The 23557-nt window shown below is 43.3% G+C and overlaps 1 pseudogene; it reads left to right on the plus strand.

The window, feature by feature from the left end:
- The first annotated feature begins 5600 nt into the window (after window positions 1-5600).
- On the plus strand, window positions 5601-5761 carry LOC149456310 (U2 spliceosomal RNA; annotated as a pseudogene).
- Window positions 5762-23557: the final 17796 nt, after the last annotated feature.

Genomic DNA, 23557 nt, shown 5'->3' on the forward strand with positions numbered 1-23557 from the left:
TCTGAGGTATTGTTATTTATCTGGAGACACTCATGAGATCCCAGCAGGTCGAGGACCTAAAATCTTCTGAGTAGAACAATGCAAAAATATAAATCATAGACCTCGCTGTAACAAACCACATGATTAATAGAGCCGCAACCTATATGCAGCAATCCCTGGGGTATTAATGCTTGTCCACCAGGGCTGCCAAATTCTCCTCAGAGATTCTCCAGATATAGGATGTTCCCAGCTGCATGTGAGTGCTCTCAGGATACTGCATGAAACAAATGCGCCTCAAACGCCATGACAGAAACAGGCCAGTGGGCTGAGCCTACACAAGTTTCTGAATACTTCCTAAAACTTTAATATTTTCTTCTACTCCAGTGCACCATTTATATAGTGCAATATTTAAAAAGCACTAAATATTAATCAATGCTTTTGCCTGTCAGAAGATAGCCTGTTTTCTGTACGCATTCACATCTTCATCCAATAAAATCTCTTTAACTGCTATTCTTCAGCGGCAAATCTAAGTGTCAGAAACATTCGCCATATTTGTTTTACAACAAATGTTACATTTATTTTCAGACTTTGGGCAATTGATTGATTTTCTTTGTATTTCAAGAAAAATTTATTGTGAACAGAGCCCTTCGGTCTTCCACATTTTGAGGTACAGAAAAAAAAACAGATACAAAACAAAATAGTGACATTCAATGTTTAGCAGAGTTGAAATGTGGTTTACAATCAACTTACTACAGGCATATTACATTACCTGTTATGCAATATTAGGTGAAAATACTTAAGGTGATCAGAATATGAACAGATGTGAAATACATTCAATAATGGGTTATAGTTTTGAGAGTGAAGTAATCTTGTGCCATTTCTGTAGAGTTTTGTCCACATGTTTTGGAGGTGCCCAAAACTTGTCTGATACAAGCAAGTTATGTTTGATATCATTAACTGTGCATATCAAAGGTTAGTTCACTTTTAATGATATGTTTTTTGAGGATACCAAAAAACATAGATCTTGGGAGAGAGGATGCAATTTGAAGTTGTTGGAATGATTTAGGCGTAATAACACAGTATAAGAAGGACAAGTAATGCCATGTCAAATAATGCCAAGTCTGAACTCTACAAATGAATCAATTCAGTGTGATAATAATTGTCCCATATAGGAGTATAATTATTAAAGCCTTAGTAGTTGAGGATTGTTTTCATATGTGACCAGATCTTATGATAAATTTGGGGAGAGAAACGCCATCCTTAAATGCTGAAGATGTGCTGCAAGACAGTACAACCAAGGGTAGGGTATTCTCCTATTGGAGAATAACTATTTTAGGCTTAATTCAGGGAGGTTTTCCCTTACAGATTGCAGAATAGTGCACCTATCTTGTGGAACTGTTTCTTGGCAATCCAAATGGGACTGTTATGGGTAATACAGTGAAGGAAATATCGTATTTTTCGCTCCATAAGACGCACCTGACCATAAGACGCACCTAGGTTTTAGAGTAGAAAAACAAGAAAAAAAAATCTGAACCAATGGACTGCAGACACAGTACAGGAGATGAGCAGAGACTGCAGACATACTACAGGAACTGACCAGAGACTGCGGACATAGTACAGGACATGACCAGAGACTGCAGACACAGTACAGAAGATGAACAGAGACTGCGGACATAGTACAGGAGATGATCAGAGACTGCGGACATACTACAGGAGATGACCAGAGACTGTGGACACAGTACAGGGGATGACCAGAGACTGCAGACATAGTACAAGAGATGACCAGAGACTGCGGACATAGTGCAGGAGATGACCAGAGACTGCGGACACGGTACAGAAGATGACCAGAGACTGCGGACACGGTACAGGAGATGACCAGAGACTGCGGACACAGAATAGGAGATGACCAGAGACTGCGGTCACTGTACAGGAGATGACCAGAGACTGCGGACATACTATAGGAGATGACCAGAGACTGCATACATAGTACAGGAGATGACCAGAGACTGCGGACATACTACAGGAGATGACCAAGAGACTGCAGACAGTAGAAGGGATGACCAGAGACTGCAGACAGTACAGGGATGACCAAGAGACTGCAGACAGTACAGAGATGACCAAGAGACTGCAGACAGTACAGGGGATGACCAAGAGACTGCAGACAGTACAGGGGATGACCAAGAGACTGCGGACCTTAGGGGAGGGAGGGGGAGCGGGTACCTGAATTTGACAGGTACCTGCTCCACTTCCGCAGAGTGCGGGCATGAGAAGCGCTGCGCTTTGTGAAAGGCCCGGTGTCTTCTGGGACCTGTCATGTGTCCCAGAAGATGCCGGACCATTCGCAAAGCACAGCGCTTCTCGCGCATGCGCAGTGGACACCCGGCTGTCACAGCCGGGTGCCCACACTAAAGATGCCGGCGTGGGAAGACTGCAGAGAGCTGGACCGAGGAACAGGTAAGGTCTTCCTGCAGAGAAGAGCTGAGCAGCCATATTCTCCATATTCGCTCCATAAGACGCACTGAAATTTTCCCCCCTTTTTTGGGGGGAAAAAAGTGCGTCTTATGGAGCGAAAAAAACGTTAAGTATTTGATCGCCTGCTGATTTTGAATGTTTGCCCACTCACAAAGAAATGATCAGTCTAAAAATCGAATGGTAGGTGTATTGTAACACTGAGAGACAAGAATAGCAAAAAAATTTCAAAAGAAATGCGTGTGTAACAAATTATGCACGGATTTGCATGTTCATGAGGGAAATAAGTATTTGATCCCCTTCACAAAACATGACTTAGTACTTGGTGGCAAATCCCTTGTTGGCAATCACAGAGGTCAGACGTTTCCTATAGTTGGCCACCAGGTTTACACACATCTCAGGAGAGATTTTGGCCCACTCCTCTTAGCAGATCCTCTCCAATTCATTAAGGTTTGGTGGCTGACGTTTGCAACTCAAACTTTCAGCTTCCTCCACAGATTTTCAATCAGATTAAGGTCTGGAGACTGGCTTGGCCACTCCAGGACCTTAATGTGTTCTTCTTGAGCCACTCCTTTGTTGCCTTGGCCATGTGTTTTGAGCCATTGTCATGCTGGAACACCCATCCACGACCCATTTTCAATGCCCTGGCTGAGGGAAGAAGGTTCTCACCCAAGATTTGACGGTACATTGCCCCATCCATCGTCCCTTTGATGCGGTGCAGTTGTCTTGTCTCCTTAGCAGAAAAACACCCCCCAAAGCAGAATGTTTCCACCACCATGTTTGACACTTGGGATGATGTTCTTGGGGTCATAGGCAGCATTCCTCCTCCTCACAACACGGCGAGTTAAGTTGATGCCAAAGAGCTTGATTTTGGTCTCATCTGACCACAACACTTTCAACCAGTCCTCCTCTGCATCATTCAGATGTTCAGTGGCAAACTTCAGACGGGCCTGGACATGTGCTTTCTTGAGCAGAGGGACCTTGTGGGCACTGCAGGATTTCATTCCTTATCTGATTATTTGATTGCTCCTGTAGACAGGTGTCTTTTAGACAGGTAACAAAATGAGATTAGCAGCACTCCCTTTAAGAGACTGCTTCTAATCTCAGCTTGTTACCTGTATGAAAGACACCTGGTAGCCAGAAATCCTGCTGAATGATAGGGGATCAAATACTTATTTCATGATCATGCAAATCAGTGCATAATTTGTTAGACATGCATTTCTTTTGAATTTTTTGTTGCTATTCTGTCTCTCAGTGTTACAATACATCTAACATTCAATTTATAAAATGATCATTTCTTTGTGAGTGGGCGAACATTCAAAATCAGCAGGGGATCAAATACTTATTTCCTTCACTGTATATGAGTTGAGCCAGACAGCGTTTTTATAAGGTTCACACTTTCGACGACAATACTCATAGGTAACCAGGTCACATCTTTAGATTTGTTTAAACTTAAAAAGTACGGAGAGGAGATTAAGTTTTTGCAATCTATGGGACCTGCATTTTCTGTGCACAGCTGGAACTGGGTGTTGGATGGGGTCTAGTACTAACAATGTTGATTTATCCACGTTTGTTGTCAGATCTGAACATCTACCAACATTTTTTACTGTGGCTATTAGTTCTACAGCGAGGTTCTTGTGTCTCCTAGGTGATAAAGGGTACCATTTGCATATAGTATTTTGTCCTTTGCATCGTATCTGGTAAATCATGCATTGGGTGGGTGCTGCCTGATAGCCCCTGGAAGAGGTCAGTTGCCAATGGGACCATTAAGGGTTAGAGTGGGCAGCCTTGCTGGTTACTTCTATCAAGCAGGAAAAGGAATGGAAAAAGAATTATTCATGAGTATTCTAGTCTTAGGAGAGAAGTATATGACCTGAACCCATTTGATAAATCTTGAGCCCAACTCGTTGTTCGCAGCACCTCTCACATTTAAAGTGTGAGTGTTGCTCTGTTTTTCATATTCTGCAACATGGATTGTAAAGTAAGGTGCACTTTGTATGTTTATAGCTATGAACCTTTGGGTGATAAACTCAATTTGACAAAGAGCTCAAGATTTATCACATATTTTAACTTCCATGGTCAGTATTATTATGGGCAAAATATGGGCTAGTAGGAGTCCGTTTTAGCGGGCTATTTGTCAAGTTTCAGAGTGACCACTATAATATCTTAATACATTAATGATAGGGGGCAGGCACCTGATGTAAATGCTTCCTTTAGTTGAGGAAGTAAGGTTAAGGTACATTTATTTTAGAGACATCCTCTGGGAGTCCATCTTCACTAGGAGTTTAGCAAGTGTGAGATCAGAATCTATTAGTTCTCTGTCTGCTGGAGTATTTTTAGGGGGTGTGAGAATATCTAAAAAGAGCATGTGACAAACTCAACTGGGACAGGGGCTTTTGGAAGGGACAGCAGGCTAGCCTCTTGCCTACTGACCATGGTCCTGGTATCTGAAGAGTGTGCCTGGGGGGACCTTTGGAATAGTTTACATTGGATTCAAGTCCATGTCTACCCAAAACACACAGACTCTGGGAACTGGAGGACCAATATTCAGGTCTCTGTGCCAAAACTAGCATTGGCTGCTTAAACCCCCCCCTCCGTGTCCCCCCAGACTCAGAGACTGTAAGAAGATGCGGATATAATCAGCAAAACAACCTCATGCTGAGCTGAGGACTCTTGCTCTAATCTGTTTATTAAGGTGTTATGTGTTTACTATCTTCTCCCCTTGTGTGCCTCCTAGGTGTGCATTCCCATTGTTAATTGAGTCACCTATTTTTTGTTGGCAAGTCCTTCTGAAGGTGCCTACTTGATAGGATTAAACTGATGTCAACTTCACCTCCTTATCAAATCAGTGTGGGATGTTTATCCCAAAGTGTAATATTTGTTTTATTGTTCATTAGGGGATGGGCCCTATTTCTGGAGTGTATAAAAACCTGTTTTCTGTTCAATAAAGAGTTCTTGTTTGGCATCGAAGCTAGTCTCGTCTAGTCTTGGGTGCAATGCCCAGCTATAATACCTTGGTCCTGTGTCCCAGTGGCGAGGAAGCGGTTCTCTGACTGAATCAACCAGTCAGGGTGACAGGAGTTCCATCATAGAGCATGTCCCTTCTGCAGTGTTACATATTTTGGTAAAAAGTAGAGAAATTCTGCCACAATATCGCTTCTCGGCCTTTTGGCTAAGATCAATAATGTGTAATATCTGTTCTTATCAGTGTCCACTAGAAGTGATCCGCCATCATTCTTGCCTTTTGGCGAGGATGGCTGGCTGTATAGTAGCCCTGCTGGTATGATGGGGGCTTTGAAAGTTAGTATCAGCTGGAAGAGAAACTGAGGTGCCTACAGGCTGCTGGGGCCCGGGAGTAATTCCCCCGGGAAAACTGGAGGGGCCCAATTCCTCCTGATTTGAATGGGTCTACCTTGTTCAGCCAGGGGCTGGGGAGGCAGAGAGTCTGCAAAGCAGTGCCCCCTGGGAGTGGTCGCCACAAGGGTGCTCTTAGTAACACATGCGGATGGGATCCCACGTGTGAAAAGTGCACATGGTCACTGTTCTAAACACTTTTCTAAACTGTTCTAAACACTCTGTAGTGCGCCTTTTATGGCTAGGCCGTTTGGCAAAGTCCAGGGCAATTTTTTGCTACAGGCCTCAGGGCCTAGCCAGTGCATAGTTGCATGACCACTTATTTATTTATTTTTTTCTCCACTGTTTGTCACTTTGTCACTTTTGTGTGTGTTTTTTTCCTCACTGGATGGAGGGTGTGGGTCCTTGGGCCTGCCCTGACATCTAGGGGGAGGATGTGTGGCCATTAGGTTCCTTCCTCCACTGATCCTTGGGGGGTCTCTCTTCGGAAGAGCCCCTTGACCAAGTACTTGGTGGTCAGCTTCGGCTGATAACAAGGTCCAGGCCTTTTGGCTAGGTGGACCATGCTGGAAAACTTTTGTCCCTGTCAGGAGACTTGCACCCCAGGGGATCAGGGTAGAGATCCTACCCCTTTGGGGGGTGGACTAAAAGCACACCCCTAATTGCACTTTTTTGTGTTGTGATTTTGCACTTGCACCTTTTTTGTACACTTATCAGATTTTTGTTTTTGCGCACCTCTGCGGATGAAAAAAAAAAAATGGGTTCTGAAACAAAAAGTGTATTGATTAGAAGTGCGCCAAATATCTAACATGCCCACTATCCACTTGCCCTTCAGAGGATTTACCCCCCTTCCTAACCAGGACATTTTTTGCAATACAGCGCTGCATTACTTTAACTGACAATTGCGCGGTCATGCAACACTGCACCCAAATGAAATTTGTGTCCTTTTTCTCCCACAAACGGAGCTTTCATTCGGTGGTATTTGATTGCCTCTGCAATTTTATTTTTTGCGCTATAAACAAATATATATTTTTGACTTTTTGCTATTAAACATGTCCAGTAAAAAAATGTAAAACAAATTTCATCATAAATTTAGGCCAAAGTGTATTCCGCTACATGTCTTTGGTCTAAAAAAATCCCAATACATGTAAATTAACTGGTTTACATGAAAGTTATAGCGTACACAAATGGTGATATATATATATATATATATATATATATATATATATATATATATAGTGGGGCAAAAAAGTATTTAGTCAGCCACCAATTGTGCAAGTTCTCCCATTTAAAAAGATGAGAGAGGCCTGTAATTGGCATCGTAGGTAGAGCTCAACTATGAGAGACAAAATGAGAAAAAAAATCCAGACAATCACATTGGCTGATTTGGAAAGAATTTATTTGCAAATTATGGTGGAAAATAAGTATTTGGTCAATATGAAAACTTCATCTCAATACTTTGTTATATATCCGTTGTTGGCAATGCCAAAGGTCAAACGTTTCTTGTAAGTCTTCACAAGGTTGGCACACACTGTTGCTGGTATGTTGGCCCATTCCTCCATGCAGATCTCCTCTAGAGCAGTGTAGTTTTGGGGCTGTCGCTGGGCAACACAGTCTTTCAACTCCCTCCAAAGGTTTTCTGTGGGGTTGAGATCTGGAGACTAGCTAGGTCACTCCAGGACCTTGAAATGCTTCTTACGAAGCCACTCCTTCGTCGTCAGGGTGGTATGTTTGGGATCATTGTCATGTTGGAAGACCCAGCCACGTTTCATCTTCAATGCCCTTGCTGATGGAGGGAGGTTTGCACTCAAAATCTCACGATACATGGCCCCATTCATTCTGTCCTGTACATGGATCAGTCGTCCTGGTCCCTTTGCGGAGAAACAGCCCCAAAGCATGATGTTGCCACCCCCATGCTTCACAGTAGGTATGGTATTCTTTGGATGCAACTCAGCATTCTCTCTCCTCCAAACACGACGAGTTGTGTTTCTACCAAACAGTTCTATTTTGGTTTCATCTGATCATATGACATTCTCCCACTCCTCTTCTGGATCATCCAAATGCTCTCTAGCAAACTTCTGACGGGCCCAGACATGTACTGGCTTAAGCAGGGAGACACATCTGGCACTGCAGGATCTGAGTCCCTGGCGGCGTAGTGTGTTACTAATGGTAGCCTTTGTTACGTTGGTCCCAGCTCTCTGCAGGTCATTCACTAGGTCCCCGTGTAGTCCTGGGATTTTTGCTCACTGTTTTTGTGATCATTTTGACCCCACGGGGTGAGATCTTGCGTGGAGCCCCAGATCGAGGGAGATTATCAATGCTCTTGTATGTTTTCCATTTTCTAATTATTGCTCCCACAGTTGATTTGTTCACACCAAGCTGCTTGCCTATTGCAGATTCAGTCTTCCCAGCCTGGTGCAGGTCTACAATTTTGTTTCTGGTGTCCTTCGACAGCTCTTTGGTCTTCACCATAGTGGAGTTTGGAGTGTGACTGTTTGAGGTTGTGGACAGGTGTCTTTTATACTGATAACAAGTTCAAACAGGTGCCATTGATACAGGTAATGAGTGCAAGACAGAGGAGCCTCTTAAAGAAGAAGGTACAGATCTGTGAGAGCCAGAAATCATGTTTGTTTGTAGGTGACCAAATACTTATTTTCCACCATAATTTGCAAATAAATTCTTTCCAAATCAGCCAATGTGATTGTCTGGAGTTTTTTTCTCATTTTGTCTCTCATAGTTGAGGTCTACCTATGATGCCAATTACAGGCTCTCTCATCTTTTTAGGTGGGAGAACTTGAACAATTGGTGGCTGACTAAATACTTTTTTACCCCACTGTATATATATATATATATATATATATATATATATATATATATGAATATTTTTTTTTTAATACTAGTAATGGCGTCGATCATACTCATAGGCAACCAGCTTATAGCGGGACTGCGGTGGCATTCTGACACTAGGGGGAACTGTCATTGACATCCCCAGTGACACTAATACAGTGATCAAAGGGTTAACTGTGTGCTGTTTTGCAGTGTGCTGTGTGTGTGTTTTACTGTGTAAGCACATTGCTATGCAGAGCAACACAAAGCAGTGTGCAGGAGCTGACGGGAGAGATCTGTGTTGTTTAAATAAAGAACTATCTCCTGTCAGTGATACTCGGCGATTGCTGGGTGCCAGAGGGGAATCACTGGCCGGGACCCAGTGATCGACAGCTGAGGCCACCAATGGCGACGCTGGTAGCGCCAATGGCGGGCACATGCCCCCTACCTGGAAATGCAAAATCACGTATATATATATGATGTTGCGCAGCCCTGCCGCCCTGTAGCAGTATTTCTGCTATAGGGCAGCAGGCAAGCAGCTAAAGATGGCTGATATTTTGCAAAAGCACAAAATAATGATCTCCCCTATTGGTAAATCAAGATCTCTTACATTCCAGAAGAGGAATCTGAGTCTTTGCTGCTTAGTCTTTGAAGTATCAGTTCCATGATGATTAGAATAGGTCTTTGTACAGGGGTGAAGTTAGCAGCATAGATAGCTTTTGGAGTCCTCAGAAGTAACATCTTGAGCACGTAGTCATGAGATGCAATGCTCCAGTAACAATTAAACAACAAAGAAAACAGAACACAAGAGTCTCACTCCAGCTGGTCTCTTATTTCCACTAAAATCACAATGGGAATCCATTGGGGGGAGTACAGTCTGATGTGCCTTGCAGTGCTATGCTCTAATGCTGCCACGAAGGATAAGGTACCACCACCGTTAAGTTAGAAAAGAAATGCATGACATATCACTCGGGTATGCCTTGGGGTGTGTTCATGATGATCCAGCCAGGATAAGGCAGCAAAAACAGTGTCAAAGAAATGTGTTTCATCCTTGGTCACCACCTGAAGTTTAGAGGGGTATAACATAGAGTAGGGAATTTGCAGATTTCTCAGCCTATGCTTGACATACAGGAAATTTGTTGTCTTCTATTGGGCTGCTGAGGAGAAATCAGGGAAATGTTTTCATTATTAATTAGTCAGAACAATCTCTGGCTGATCTCAGAATGTTATCTTTGTCGAGGTAGTTTCAAAGGCAGACCACGGTCCAAATCCGAACCGAATGATAATCCCATGCGGACCGCCGTGGTTGCACCATTAAGAGCCTGGTCTTTCTTTCTCTCTTGCCTGGCTGCCCTGTAAGTCACTCTACTGCTTCTCTCCCCAAAGTTCCTAAACTTTCATTCTTGCAGCAGGGCAGAGGAAGAGAGAGGTGGCAGAACTGTATGGTGGGCAGGAGCTGCATGTGGCTGATTGGTTGCTAGGATGCTGAGCAGTCCTAGCAACCAATCACCAGCTTGTTAATATGAAAAGTTGAACAGCTCTTGGCCACCATCCAGACCTGCCCTGTGTAAGGTAGGACCGTGAATGAGGCTGAAACTGGTACTGTGTAAAGGGAAAGGGGGGGGGGGGGCGGAATGTTGAAGACATATATATGGGGGAAGGTGTGAGGACACTGTTATGGGGGGGGGGGCACTGCTATGGTGGGTGAGGACACTGCTATGTGGGGAGAGGGGTGGACACTGCTATAAAGGGGGCTAAGAGGGGCATGGGGGAACCTGTGACATAAAGGGGGGAAACTGTAGGATGTAAGCGGCTGGAGACTGTGATGTAAAGTGCGCAGGACTGTGGCATAAATGGGGGGGGACTGTGACATAAGGGGGGGACTGGTGACGTAAATAGGGGGAAAACAGTGATTAATGGGGTAACCATGATGTACGTGGGGGGGGAATGTGAAATGAGAGGGAAATGTGACATAAAGGGGAGAGACTGTGACGTAAAGGGTGAGAAACTATGATGTGACGGGGGGACTGATAACACTAACGTAAAAAAGGGACTGTGATATAAATGTGGGGGGCTGTGATGTCATCACACAAACATACGATTTGGACCTCTAATGGAAGAATATTTTAATGTCTGGACCTCCCTGAATTTTATTCAATACCCCGGCCCTAAAGATGGCAGTTGACCTAACACTCTATGGGCCCTCTTTACAGTAAATGGCAGGAAATGTTCACTACCAAACACATTGCGTAGACTGATCTCAATAAGTTCACTGGGGTGTTCACTGGGGAACTGTATGGCATTCAGGATCACCAGTATTTGGCTTCCTCTCCCCTCACCCTGTTCCTCCTGACACAAAGCTGTGTCCACAGTGTCATTCTGTGCAGAGTCAGGGTGTTCTGGGGTCACAGGAATATAATACCTCTGGACTTGCCCACCCTTCTGGAGTATAAGCTAAATGCTCCAGCTCATCTGCAGCCTCTTTATTGTACGTGGCAATTCTGCCAGAATGTCAGATATGATGTCAAATGTCACAGAAATCTTGCATAGTTACAGTAAAGTACGGAAAGTGCATTTTATGCGTGGACATTCCTTTAGGCCTGGTTCACACCTAAGCGTTTTTCAGTGCATTTCCAGTTTTGCAGAAATGCACTACAGTCCGTTTAACATGGTTTTCTATGGGTCATGTTCACAGCTGTGCATTTTTTGGAAAGGCTCAGGGACTTTTCTCGTAGCAGAATGCGTTTTTGGTTCTATATACTTCAATGGAAACACAGCAGAAAAGCATTAAAAATGCATAAACACCACATTAAAAACACATAGGTTTGGTCCAGGCCTAATTCACAAATATATTAAGGCAGGCCTTGAAATTTCCACTCGCCAGCTCGCATTGGCGAGTGGAAATTATGGTGGGGGCGAGTGTGTCCCCAGGGCTGTCTTGCTGAGCAGACTCGGAACTCAGGGCTGGCTCTGTCACTCGCACTGGGAGCCATCAACTGCTCAATAGTTGGGCAAAGTGAAAGCAAAGGAAGGAGTGTGTGCTGTGCTCTCTGCCTCCCCCTAGAGTGCAGTATCCGGCTCTGTGAGTGAAGGTAAGGAACTACTGCAAGTTTTTATTGGTGCTGTGTCCGTGTGTGTGTGTGTGTATGTATGTACATGTATCTGTGTGTGTGTCTATGTACGTACATGTTTCTGTGTGTGTGTTTGTGTGTGTCTGTGTATGCATGTACATGTGTCTGCATGTATGTACATGTGTCTGCGTGTATGTACATGTATGTGTGCGTGTGTGTGTATGTATGTACATACATGTGTCTGTGTGTACATGTGTCTGTATCTACATGTGTCTGTGTATGTATGTACATGTGTCTGTGTGTATGTACATGTATGTGTGTATGTACATGTGTGTGTACATGTGTCTCTGTGCATATGTGTACATGTTTCTGTGTGTGTGTGTGTGTGTACATGTCTGTATGTGTGTACAGGTGTCTCTGTTTGTGTGTGTGTATGTACATATGTCTGTATGTAAACCTACATGTATGGGTGGTTTGGACAGGTTCAGGATTATGTGGTTATTATGGGCGGTAGATTATGGGACATTTGAGGTACTGCTGGGTTGGATAGTAGGTAGGATATGCTTGGTAGAGTTATGGTTTTGTGAGTGAAAGATTATGGGGGGTTATGGTTGTATTCGGCACATGGTCTAAGTATGATGGAGTGTTTAGGGGGACATTGGAGGCCCTGATGTAATGTGGGGGGACTCTGGGGACACTGATGTAATGTGAGGGGACTCTGGGGACCCTGATGTAATGTGGGTAACATTTAACAGTGTCATTTCATGAAATAATCTACGAGGGCGTGTTTAGGGGCGGAATTAGGGGCGAGGCAGGATAAGGGTTGGATGGGGCAACTGGTGGCGAGTAACTCTTAAGGCCTGGCTAGTAGCTTAGGACTTGAAATACTAAGCCCTGTATTAAAAAATCTTAAGCCCTGTATTAAGGCCTATGGCCAGGAGAGTGACACAATATGGTGGAGGGTTCCATCAACAACTGGTGGGTAGATGTCCTATCCAAGAGTAAGTGGGGTGGGGATTTGCTCAGTGTGGCACCAACATCTGCCCAATCCTATTCCCCCTTACAAGGTGGCAATGGCAAGATGTAAACAAGGATATGCAGTGGAAGCTCTTCTTTGTGCATGGGGCAAGAATGACAGGCAGCCTTGCCTCCAATTTTATTACAATTTCACCACAGAATCCAAAAGGAGAGTTTAATTGTTTAATCTTTCCAAGTTATCACACATTTGCCAACCTGCATCTAGTGTCAGTAGGTATTATCTTCCACAAATTGTGAGGAGAGTGGCAGCAAACGACATGAAAACCAGACAGGAGACTCCAGTAAGGACTTGTAGACTCCTTCAGTCTCAATCCTCATGTTCCGCTACCCCCACAGGAGATGCTTGATAATGCTTGTCCCCAGTGGTTGCCCTGACCTTGTAAGTGTCCTGACGCCTCTGACTCTCTGGGTTCAGACATATTTCAACAGTATACAATAATAATGCAAGAGACACAATTCTTTAGCAACACCTCTAAATTAGACTTGTTCAAAAAAGTAGGCCTCAGAAATAATGGGTTTAGGATATACAACCCCAGTTAACACCTACAAGCAGAACACAGGTGAAATCGAAATAATAAGTTTGCACCGTTTAACAGATTATACAGTCATGAGTAGTAAACTACAACTATTTAATTACAACACCACCAGCAAGAGGGGAAAGAAAAGGCTTGTTGACTTATTAGCTCCCTCTGGGCCACCGACAATGCAATGGGGAATGCAGGGAATTATGTAAATATATGCTACATATACAGCATGACAAGATATAATCTAGCCCTAATTTGTATAACAATGGCCTTAAAAGAGAAGAGGTCCCTTTAACTAGCGATTGCAACTTGAGTCCTGTCATGTTTAAAGTTTCTGATATGGTGGTATCCATTGCAGGGGCGTATCTGCAGCAAGGAAAACAAGGCGATTGACTTGGGTGGTGCCACCCCCCCAGGCAGAAGGGACCGGTGGAGTCGCTACAGGAGGTCAACTGCCACCCCCCCCGCCAGGGGCGAACTGTATTGGGCAGGTTCGGGCACAGGCAGTCTCAGCTGTGTTCAGACAGGGGCGGGTGATGTAATGGTGACTATTATGAATCACAGCAAAAGCCAAGACTGGCTGGGGAGGTGGAAGTGCTGCCCACTGGCGCCGGGAGCCTCAGAGTAGGGTACTGCTTCCCTTGGACTCCACTGTGATGTGTGACGTCATCAGATCATCTACTATACAGAGGTGAGCAAATGGAAAGCATTACAGGAGACTTTTCTATTCTCTATGATGACCGTGAATGATCATTACTAGGGAGTCATGTCCACAGTCTCTGACCATCTCTTGTATCCTGTCCAGTCTCTAACCATCTCCTCTAGTATGTCCGCAATCTCTGACCTTCTGTAGTATGCCCACAGTCTCTGACCTTCTCCTATAGTATGTTCGCAGTCTCTGACCATCTCCTGTATCATGTCTGCAGTCTCTGACCAACTCCTGAGATGGAGTTCTAATAGGAAGAGGTGGAGCCTAAATAGGGGTATGGTTTACAGATGATGTGGTGAGTCTTAAATAGGAAGGGTGAGACAAATTTAGATGGAGGGGACTCCCAATTTTAGTCTTGCCTAGGGCAGCACAAAACCAAAATACATCACTGATCCGTTGTCTTCTGCTAGCAATGGTGGGGCCCATAAACATTAGTGAATACTGGTAATTCAATTAAGTTAAACAGACTGTGGTACTGATCAAAGCAAAGATCTCCTGGTGCTGAGGTGTAAAAAGGTGTCTCCATGCAGTGTCTCTAGAGTGATAACAGAAAGGTTGGGTATCCACCTGCTCACCAATCCTATGGATAACACGGCCTCCTAAGAACAGAGTTCTTGCTCAGGCTCTTGACTGGTTGCAGGGATGTGCAGAGTTACTGCCCGATGAACTCTGTGTAGTCAGCAGAGATATCTATGGGAGGACTGGACAATGACAATCCCAATTCAGAGAAACTGATGTGATCCCAGTTTTGGGATCACTGTGCTGAACTGAGGTGCAGAGTGTTGCAACAGTAGGCCAGCAATCTGTCTCTGCAGGAGAATGGCAGTTTTCCTGTGTTCATCTCTGAATCCCACACCAAGAGAGCAAGCCAGTCCCTGGCTGTAGAATATATCTGCTTTCCCAGCATCCTTCTTGCTCACCAGCTCTCTAGTAGTTGTAGTTAAATCAGCATTCAGGGATACAGTATGTATTGGCCATAGGACTACAGGCCCCAAGATCCTCTGCTGTCAGAAGAACTGGATCCACTCTAACAGGCAGTGATGTAGCAGTCCCAGTACTGGGCACTAGGTGGAAAAGGTTTAAGCAGAGTCTCATCAGTAAATGTCCCTTAAATGGTATAATGAGATAGCTGGCACCTGGCTATGCTCAACCAAAAATGTCTCTTTCTGCAGAAGTCATTGACCACTTCAGTGATCAGTAATGTCAGGTGATGCTAGTTACCTGACAGTCTCTGGCTTCTAGAGACACTGATGTGAACAGGCACATAACAGGTGAAAGTCAGAAATGCAGCTTGCATACTTGTTCCAGATTAGTGATAAAAAGGTATACCAAAGGCCACTAGATCAGCTTGAAAGTAACACAACTAGCATTTTTAGAGGGCGACGTATGCAAAGGCTGACACCATGTTCTTTCTGTACAGTATTCCTATCAATGCAAGAAAAATGGTACTTTTATGGACATTTATTTTATTTCATGGATTTAAAGTGGTTGTAAACCCTTACATATACCCAATGAACTGACTAGCCTCAGGTGATACACTTAGATTAAACAAATCCTTCTACATAAATTGTATCTGTTTATCTGTAGCATTCTCTCCTCTACATCCATACAAAGGGCAGAATTTATACAGCTTGTCTGAGCTTTCAGAAAGCAGGGGGCAGGGAGCTAAAGTTACACTCTGCAGATCTCAGAGTTTATTGTAAAAGGAAGGGACACAACCCCTTCACACAGCACACAGAAACAGAGCTGAGGCTGTCAGTCTGTGTGGTGGCACTCCCTCCCCTATCATTTTTGTAGTCAGGAAAACTTGTCAGAAGAGACTCATGCAGATACAGTAGCAGAGGAACAAGGAAGCAGACAAAATGACACTTTATAACCACTTTAAGGCCTCATGCACACAGGGCTTTTTGCAGCCATGTTTAGGGGTGTCAGGCATTTTTACAGCTTCCAAATGCTCCTCAATGTTATCCTATGTCTCCACACACATAGACTTTTAGAAGCTTTTAGTGGCAGGGGCTTTTAGGCGCTGTAAAAAAAATCCACTGGCAGTGCGTCCAGCAGCAGCAGTGTTTTGGCAGAAAAAACGCTTGACATGAGTAAATACACCTAAATGCGTGTTAACGCTAGGTGCATTTAGTGCTTGAGCATGAATTTATTTCAATGGCTACAATAAATTGATATTTTGGTCAATTAAATGAATTAACGCCCAAGCACTTGACGCCTGTAAATGTGCATAAACGCTTGTAAAAGCGTTAGATACTTTTACAAGCGTCAGGCATTTTTTTCTGCCAAAACGTTGGTTCCAAGAGGAGTCCTGTGAGCATAAGGCCATACAGACATCATCGATCATTTACGATTTTTATGCACTCAATGTAAGGTTCCAGATGGAGGGATACCCTGATTCTCCCATTTCCCACAAGGATGCCACCAAGATCTCCAGGTATATAAAACTGCTGGGACATGCGGATTATTGTAGTGCCCAGTGGTGGGAGGTACACACGTAGCCTTATCCTCATCAACCCTTTAAGTATTGATCTCTACTAACATCAGCCTCCCACAAAGCACCACGATTTTACAAACCCAAATTGATTCTACTTTGCAATGAGATAAGAAAAGCTTTCAAAGGATAATTCAATAGAATCAGCTGACCTCATCAGAACATTAAATATCGCCTCACTACCTGGAATAAATTTTGTTTTCAGTTCCTTTGAGTCTGGAGATGTAAAGTGATTCTGGCATGAAAAACATTGACAGTAAATTCTAACAAATTCTAAACATATGTAACAAAGGATGTTACTGTAGCCACTCCAAATGTATCTACTGTACAGAATTCAGACTAAAAAAAAGTTCAAATTCCACAAAAAGCTTCTGAAGAGCAAAAAGTGCAGATGAGTTTTAGAGTACAATGTGTTCGCATGTCACTCCTGAGAGTGCACATCCAAAATTAAGGACATAAATTCTTCATGAATAGAAATACAAAAATTATTATTAAGGGCCAAGTTAAATCTTTGCAGTGCATTAAACGCATGTGCATTAATGCGTGTTATGTTGCATGTGCATTGCATTAAGGGATACCGATGAAATAAAGGGGCTGCCAACGCACCTTAATATGTGAGAATCAGACATGAACCTTCTTTGGCATTCCTACACACCACAATGCACTACCATGTGTCGCTGTGTGTTGCAGCACACTGCTATGCTGATGCTTTGCCTTAGTGCACTGAAGAGCCATTCAAAATGTTATGTGTGGTGCCACGTATTGTGTGCTGTTAATGGCCCACCTATGTATAGAACCATTCATAAACCAATATAGAGCCATTTAACCAGCTGTTTATCTAGAACTGCTGATTAATAGGCCAGATGTAGTCTAGATATATAGACATTTTTTCAAAATGTCCATCCAGAACCACTGGTTTATAGCTCTGATACAGCCTATATATAAATCCATTTATCCAACTGTCAATCGAGAATTTCAGGTTTACATATACAACCTAAATCCAGGACCATTTATCCAGCTGTCCATCCAGAGTCACTCATTTATAGGATATATACACCATAAACAACCATTTTTCTAACTGTCTTAACAACATCACTGGTTTATGGCCTACACTACCGATAAATATAGAGGCATTTATCTACGTATACATTCAGAGTCACTGGTTTACAGCTCAGATTCCGCCTACATATAAAGCCATTTGTCCAACTATAAATCCAGAACTGCTGGTTTATAACCTAAATAGAGCCCACAAGTGGGTGGGGCCATCTCACCTCTTGCACACAAGGCCTTTTCCTCTCTCTTACTCCTTCTCCAATGTGCATGTTCACCCACACCAGGGAACCAGGGGGGCCGCATTCATGTGAGGTTCAACATTAAGGCCCCATTCACACCTGAGCGTTTTGTAGCTCAAAGCTCCAAAACACTGAGGGGGAAAAAAATCAATATTACTCTATGGAGACGGTTCAAATCTCCACTCCAAGTCGCCTGAAGCAGAATGCCTGAAGCTCAAAAAAATTTTGAAGCTACTTTTGTAGCTCAAATTTGGCAGATTTGCAAGTTTTTGGCATTTTTATCCCCATAGAAAAGAATAGAAACTCGCAATCGGCACATTTTTGTGCGCTTTTGCATGTTTTAACGTGCGATTTTCTGCTCAAATGATAATAAAAAATAATAATATATGAATAAACAAATGTAAAATAAATAAATAAAAGAAATCATGATAAATAAATCATAAATAAATAATAATTACCCCTAACCGTAAAACAAATTAAATTATTATTATTAATAATAATAATAATAATAATAATAAACACCTGAACAAAAAAATACAGTAATAATTATAATAATAAAAATAAATGATTATTTTATTACTTTTTTTAGGTTTTAGGTGGTTAAGGTTATGGTTAAATATTAATTTATTATTATAAGTATTTATTTATGATTATTTTAATGTATTTGTGTATTTATTTTACATTTTGTATTATTATTATTATTATCCTAACAAAAAATAAATAGAAAGGGAAAAAAAAAGAAAATTAATAAATAAAATACTAACGCCAACCCAAACCAAACCCTAACCCCTAATCCTAACTCTAACCTAACTTTAACTCTAAGCCCTTACCCTAACAAAAAACAAAATAATAATAAATGAATAATAATAATAAAAAACTAAAAGCTGATTGAAAAACTAAAAAAAAACCACAGAAAAACCTAGCAACAAATGATGCAATAGATGATATTTTTCTCTGTTAGCTAATAAACAATGGCTAAAAGCGCTGTACAAAAATCGCAGTAAAATATGAGCAAAAATTGTGCTAAAAACACTGAAACTGCAGTAAAATATGTGCAAACGTGCTAAAAACACTGAAAACCAGTACGCTCAGATGTGAATGGAGCCTAAGGCGGCACCCCAAATCAAAAGTGAGTCGCACACCAGATGTAACTGTATTCCTTCTTGAGGCTTCACTGCACACATCACACTGTTCTATGATACATACACCCATATGGAATGTGACATTTTGAAATAGACACAACAGAGCAATATCCTGTTCCACCATGCCTGCTCTCCTATCACCTCGCTCCCAGTGATAGTGTGTGGTACCGCCATGTGCTTGAGTGAACTCACTTGTATGCACGACTTGATTTAACTCTCTCCGTACCTGCAACTAGGTCCCTAGGGTCTCCACTACGCTGATCCAGTCCCAGTTGCTTGGGCACAGACTGCTTGGGAGGAAGGCAGCGAACCGCTCCCCTCGCTATTTGTGAGACCTGTCACCCTTGCCGGTACTGCTCTCCCACTGTCACATCATCCCTTTTCGATTGGTTAGCGTTGGCAACAGAATGTTCTCCACCACACCCTGTGTATGCATAACAGGCCCTGTTCTTAAATACGCCATGTACCACCATTCAACCCTTGCAGTAACTTCTGACCAGGCATGAAACAGTTATTAACCACTTCCCATCCACCCTATAGCAAAAGTACTGCTACAGGGCGGCACCGATGCCCAAAATCACGTATATATGCTTCTGCAGTTGGTAGGGGGCGGGCATGAGTCAAGCGCACGCCCTACCCACGCCGCCATTCGCGGCCTTGGTGATTGCCGAGCATCTCCGACGGGAAGGAGAACTGTTTGTAGCACAGCCATGCAAAGCAGTGTGCTTACAGTGAAGCACTAACACAGGACACAGTGTAAAACTGCACACGGTTAACCCTTTGATCGCCCCACATGTCAACCCCTTCCTGCTTAGTGCCATTAGTACAGTGCCAGTGCTTTTTATTAGCACTGATCACTGTATTGGTGCCACTGCGGATGTCAGTGACACCAAGTTAGTTCCCCCCAGTGTCAGAATGCCTGCCACAGCCCTGCTATAAGTCGCTGATTGCCGCCATTACTAGTAAAAAAAAAAATCCCAGTATATTTGCCGCCGTTTGTAAACGCTATAACTTTCATGTACACCAATTAGTTTACACATATTGGGATTTTTTTTACCAAAGACATGTAGCAGAATACATTTTGGCCTAAATTTATGATGAAATTGGATTTTTAAAATTTTTTTACTGGACACGTTTAATAGCAAAAAGTCAAAAATATAGTTTGGGTGCAGCATTGCATGACCGCGCAATTGTCAGCTAAAGTACCGCAGTGCCATACGGCAAAAAATGGCCTGGACAAGAAGGGGGGTAAATCCTCTGGAGGGCAAGTGGTTAAACTTTACTGAACATCTTGGCAGGACAATCCAGCAACATAAAGAACATACTGCACTGGTCTCTTCCTAACTATCTAACTTCAGGCTGCCCAGATCGTACCTTCTAGAAAAGCACAGTCCATTAGCAACAGTCAATAGCTGGCACGTTCCTGGTTTCAGCAAGAATCCCAGCAGGGTGACCCAGCAAGACTACATGGCAACAACAGCCCTTCCTCTGTAATCCCATGTACAGGCTCTCAGCTCCGAGCCCTCCACTTGTACTTATGTGGCTTACAACAGGGGGCAGGACCCAAGAAAACCTGGGAAGATTTGAGACATGGTTAACCCCTTCCCATCCCGAGCAGCCTGAATTATCTGCATAGCTACGCAGTGTAATTAATACAACAGTAGGAATACATTTAATGGTACCCCACAAGCACCTACTTACACATGCATAGCTATTTATACGACTGTCCACCCAGAACCTCAGTTTATTCCACAGACGCTGCATACATTTAGAGTAATTAATCCAAGTTTAGATACAGCCTAAATATAGAGCCATTAATCCAACTGTCCGTTGAGAACCAATTGTTTGTATCCCAGATATGGCTTAAATATTTAACCACATATTTATTTATTTATTTGATTTTTAATCAGAAAAATGTTTTATTAAACAATATGACATTTAGTACAAAGCAGTGAAGTGTAACTCCCCAAAATAGTTAATACAACTCAATCAAAAAGTACACATCACTGGGTATAAAGAGTACACACTTTCTTCTTTTTCTGCTAATGTTCTCCAGATCAGTTATGACATAAGTAGACCTTAACGATACTGTCATATTGTATATACACAAAATACAAGAATAAATAAGCAAACAATTCAGAGTGAGCATCAACCACACAAGAACCATCCAACTCCCTCACGCAGGCCTTCCAAAAAATGGAAATCAGGGATAAAATATTGTAGCAGCCCACTGTGCAGTCATATTAGATTGCTACCCCAGTCCTAAAGACTCTCCACGGCAGTATTCAGTTAACCACTTGCCTACCAGGCACTTATACCCCCTTATTTACCAGGCCAATTTTCAGCTTTCAGCGCTGCCGCAATTTGATTGTCAATTGCGCGGTCATGCAACATTGTACCCATATGAAATTTTGATCATTTTTTTCTCACAAATAGAGCTTTCTTTTGGTGGTATTTAATCGCCACTGGGCACTTTACTTTTTGCGCTATAAATAAAAAAAGTGCAAAAAATTTGAAAAAAAAAAAAGTTTCTTTGTTTCTTTTATAAAATTTTTCAAACAGGTATTTTTTCTCCTTCACTGATGTGCGTTGATGAGGCAGCACTGATGGGCACTGATAGGCAGCACTGATGGGCACTGATAGGCAGCACTAAAGGGCACTGATAGGCAGTACTAATGAGGTGGCACGGATAGGCGGCACTGATAGACAGCACTAATGAGGTGTCACGGATAGGCGGCACTAATATGCAGCACTGATAGGTGGCACTGATAGGTGACACTGATGATGGGTACTGATAGACGGCACTGACTGGCATCACTGCTGGGCACTGACTGGCACAACCCCTGGGCACTGACTGGTGGCACTGACTGGCAGCACTGCTGGGCTGCACTGGTGGGTGGCACTGGTGGGCAGCACTGGTGGGTGGGCACAGGTGGGTGGCACTGGTGGGCACAGGTGGGTGGGCACAGGTGGGTGGCACTGCTGGGCACAGGTAGGTGGCACTTCTGGGCACAGGTGTGGGACACTGCAGAGTGGCACAGGTGGGTGCACTGCTGGGCACAGGTGGGTGATCTGCTGGGCACAGGTGGGCGGAGCTAGTGGGCGCACTGCTGGGCGGAACTTGCGGGTGGCACTGCTGGGTACCGATCATCAGGGCACTGATCATCAGTGCCCTGATGATCGGTGCCGATTCCCGCTCTGACAACTGCCGGTTCTCGGCAGTACTTTCCTCACGATCTGACAGCGTGAGGAAAGTGCAGCCGAGAACCGGCACTTGCATTTCCCTGTGATCAGCGTGTCATTGGACACCGCTGATCACGTGGTAAAAGGCCGCTGTGATTGGCCTTTTACCACATCACGTGATCAGCTGTGTCCGTAGGACACAGCGATCACGGAGATCGCCGGGTGCGCGCCCCCTGGGGCGCGCAGGAGAGTGCGTTCTGGGTGGACGTCATATGACGTCCACCCAGAACTGGCCGGCCGCAGTGCAGCCGTCATTCGGCTATCTGCGGTCGGCAGCGAGTTAAAGCTGTAGCAATCTGTTAAGAGTGAGTTGAGTCAGGCCATTAGATACCACCGAATATGTTCTGACCCAAGAGACAGAGATACACATCTTGGGACACTAGCAGACTCCTTCCATAAGAAAGGTTACAAGGACAAAACTATCAACACCAGCATAAATACAGCCTTGAGAACCTGAAGGGAAAATCTACTTCAGTACAAAGAGAAAAAAACAAACAACCGTGTACCTCTAGTAACCACATACAACCCAGCACTAGAAGGAATAAGAAAAATAATCAAAGATTTACAACCCATCATAACAAAGGATGGAACTCTGAAAGAAATATTCCAGCAACCACCAATACTGGCCTTCAGACAACCCCCCGACCTCAGAAATAAACTAATCAGTAGGAAAGTTCCTTCTGATTATGAGGTCACAAATAATGGAAGCAAACCCTGCAATAAAAAACGCTGCAAACTGTGCAACCAAATCAATCCATCAAAAAGTGTCAGACACTCAAAAGGGATCTTCAATATCTCCGGATCATACAGCTGCACCTCTAGTAATGTTGTGTACCTTATCCTGTGCAGAAAATGTAGCAAAGGATCTTATGTTGGCGAAACAGGACAGAAGTTGCAAAGAAGGATGAATTTTCACAGACATACCATCAATGAACATAAAGAAGATGACTTTTGCACACCTGTGGGACACCATTTTGCACAACCAGACCACATTATGGAAGACCTCAATGTTTTAGTTCTTAAAGGAGATTTCAAATCCATTCAGGAAAGAAAAACTTTTGAACTAAGAATGATAATTCTATTTGACACAAGAGATAAGGGCCTTAATTTGGACATGGGATTCCTCAATCACTATCCAACATTTTTATGACTCCCTCTGTGAGTGTTGTTCTCCCCCCCCCCCCCCCCCCCCCCCAGTCTTTGCTTTTGCTTTGCTGTGTCTTATCTCTAGTCTAACCCTAGGCTTGTGTTTCTTTCTGCTTTTTTTTTTTCTCATCCCGCACATCTCTTATAACATTCTGCTAAAACTTTGTAATAGTACTGCTTGGACCTTGAAGATGGGGACATACCCCAAAAGCTTGTCCTCAAAATTGTATGTTAGTGCAAATAAAAAAGTATCACGTCAGTACTCAT

This window comes from Staurois parvus, unplaced genomic scaffold, assembly GCF_062004578.1.
Source record: "Staurois parvus isolate SC_StPar_1 unplaced genomic scaffold, SC_StPar_1.0 ptg000365l, whole genome shotgun sequence".
Classification (NCBI taxonomy): Eukaryota; Metazoa; Chordata; class Amphibia; order Anura; family Ranidae; genus Staurois; species Staurois parvus.